This window comes from Nicotiana sylvestris, chromosome 7, assembly GCF_000393655.2.
Source record: "Nicotiana sylvestris chromosome 7, ASM39365v2, whole genome shotgun sequence".
NCBI classification, from domain to species: Eukaryota; Viridiplantae; Streptophyta; class Magnoliopsida; order Solanales; family Solanaceae; genus Nicotiana; species Nicotiana sylvestris.
In genome coordinates, this window is record NC_091063.1 from 124,052,161 (window position 1) to 124,055,603 (window position 3,443).

Sequence of the window (3,443 nt, forward strand, 5' to 3'; positions counted from 1 at the left end):
GATCCGGTAGTGTGTGTTCTCATCATTTGTGAAATAATAGAAATACAAAAGCTAAAACTCCAAAATCAATAAATCTACACGATAGGAATGAAAGAAGTAGAATTTTCCTAATAGTTTTGTAACCTCTCAAAGATAAGTACAGACGTCTCCGCACCAAACCGCAAGGCTCTACTAAACTTGCTCATGATTTGTAGAACCTATGAATCTAGAGCTCTGATATCAACTTGTCATGACCCAAAATTCCACCTTAAGAATCGTTATGGCCCCTAGTCTTTAAAACTAGGTAAGCCAACCACTTACAATAGTTAGATATTATGAAGCAGGATTTAATATAAATGAGAAATTTAAAGGTGATACATCTCAACACGGTGATAATCACTAAAAATCCCCAAGACTAGGTAGTACGGAGTCACGAACTCTAGCTTGATACATAAAATGTTCTCATAACAAAATTACAATATTCTTAGAATAGAGAATTGATAGTATAATTAAAAGAAAATGAATCCAAGGGACTGCGACAATCAAACATCTCTACCTTGAATTCTCACTATTAAGAAGCTCTCACTACCTGGGTCTGCTAACTCCAATACCTGGATCTGCACAAAAATATGTAGAAGTATAGTATGAGTACACCACAGTTAGTACTCAATAAGTATCAAGACTAACTTCGGTGAAGTAGTGACGAGGTTCAAGTCAAGACACTCACTAATTAAGTAACATATGCAAAATATCAATATAAAGCTAACAACGGAAAGCAAAATAAATAAGTAGCAACAACGAGTAATCATGTGATAAGGCATCAAAATAATTAAAGCATAGATAAAATACATGTGAAAGCAATTAAGGAAAAGAATGACAGTTCTAATCTTCAAACCGTCCCGACAGACGATTTACAACAAGAGTCGTCTCGAGGTACCTGATAAGTGAGGATTTTAACCACTTATTAGTGCCTTCTTGCTTTATTTTTTAGTCTAAAAGTAGTGATTTTTATTTTCAAATCTAATGAAAATGTGTGAATTGCAGGTATGCTAGAGAATACGAGCTCAATAAAGAAATCTAACTTAAAGAGGAGATGATCCAACTCAAATAGCCAAGAGGAGAAGTGCAAAGAGTTGTGCGGTGTGCAGAAAATAAAGTGTGTGTGCATATTAAACCCTGAAGCTTTAGAGGATTTTAACAGCAATGCGGTCCCCATACTAAAATATGCAGTCACATTTGAATTTCGAACTAACAAGACTGAGAAATCAGAGAAGATGCAAAAGAACAAGCATGAAGCCTCCTTAAAGCGCGGTCCGCAGCTAAATTGTACGGCAGCAGAGGTTTATGCGCGCTGCAAAATCAATCCAATTGACAAGCACTACAAGAGAACTAAATTGAAGCGTGGACCGCAAATGAAATTATGCGGTTGTAGAACCTCCCAAAGGGCATTTTTGTCAGTAAATTTTAGAGCACTATAAATAAATGACTATGAGCGGTTAGACTTAGCTATTTTGGGCAATTTGTGACTACAATTATAAAAGACCCATTAATTTACTCTTTAATTTTAGTTTTATGTCTTCAATTACTTCTTCTTTTCAATTTTCTATGTCTATGATTATGAGTAACTAGATTTTATCTAGGGTTGTAATCCAAGCCTAGTGTGTAAAACTTATGGGTATTTGATGCTTATGCTTGTTATTAATTGGGTGTATGTTATTTAGACTATTTATGCTTTATATTGAGAACTAATGGTTTCAAATATTGATTCATGCCTATTTGACTTAAAGAAGAACCTAGTCTAGAAAAACTTGGCTAACAAAAAATTAAACTAGTTGATATTTTGATTAGTTTGATTAAAGGATTTGAACTAGAGATAATGATAATCCAACTTGGACTCATATCAATTGTTTAGATTTCTACCCATTTGGTGTCGACAAAGCCAATTTGGGCGTAATCACTATTTGACCAAGAGATATTGAGTTGTTACTTGAGCATTGAGAGTCATAACATACCCCAATCTACCAAACAACCATATATTTACTCTATCCATTAGGTTTACACCTCAGTGAAGGTTACAACCCTAGGTTGTATCTTTATTTTATAAAAACATAAAAAATATTCCACTCATTATTTACTTACTAGTTAGTTCAATCTCTTAGAGGTTTATTTAGATAACCAATATCCACACTTGTTTGAAAGCTAAATTTGGTTAGTTTAAGTTCTTTTCTTAAGCATTTATGTTAGCATGAACTTAAATTCCTCGTGGACTCGACCCTGACTCGTGTTGGGATTTATAATTGCAACGAATGTTTATTATCTTTAATTGGGTGTGAATTGGACATGATCAGTACCACACCTCATAAACACATATCTCAAATCACAAATCATGAATTATATATACATGGCACCTCGTTCCCACATTATCAATCACCTTCGTATGGTAAAGACCTCATATCACAGTATAAGTCACACTCGCACGGCAAAGACCTCGTGCCACGATATAAGTCACACTCGCACGGCAAAGATCTCATGCCACAATATAAGTCAGACCTGCACGGCAAGGACCTCGTGCCTCATAAATTACCACAACCACACGACAAAGACCTCGTACCTCAACAAATGCCACAACCGTACGGCAAAGACCTCATGCCACCACGTATATCGTATCCGTGTCAATTACCAATAAAACTTTCAAGAAAAATTTATCAGGAATCGAATAAAGTAAATCATGACAACAATTTCTTGAAGTCTGTTATGTTACCAAAAACTTAATAAAATATGAGATAATGACTCCACTTAGGTAAATCCATCTTGGCAGCCAAAGCAGCAAGTAATAACAGAGACACAGGGTAGCTAGCATATTGGGAACAAAACGACAATCTCGTAAAATGCATGGCACACAAGGAAATCATGAGCACAAGCAAGAATACCCCCTTTTCATCAACAGCATGCCCCCAGACCATCACATATCATCCCCACAAAGCCACCCTTAGCCACCCATATCGCTCTTCCTAGATAATATATCATAATTACTTGCATCGCTCTGTCCTAACAATAACACAATAGCCACCCGTAGCACTCCGCCCAAACAAACACAATAGTCACCCATATTACTCCGCCTAGATAGTATATCAATAGCCATTGTATCACTCCGCAGAATCAACCATAATAAAATGTCACCCTTATGCTCCGCACAACAACAATCAATCCCCACAACATGTCCACATATACCGCAATATCATAAGACAATAGTGTTAGAGATGAATCACAATATAAGCTCGCAACTTATAAACAAAGTGCACAAGGACATGTCAATAATATAGAAGTGTGGAGGGGTGTTCAACAATTAAAGCATGAACATGACTAAATCAAATATTGAGATCATGATTAAGGAAATCCCAAAGTAGTGTAGCTATGTCTTATTTAAGTTACTTTAACAAATTAAGGCATATCAATAGCTTACG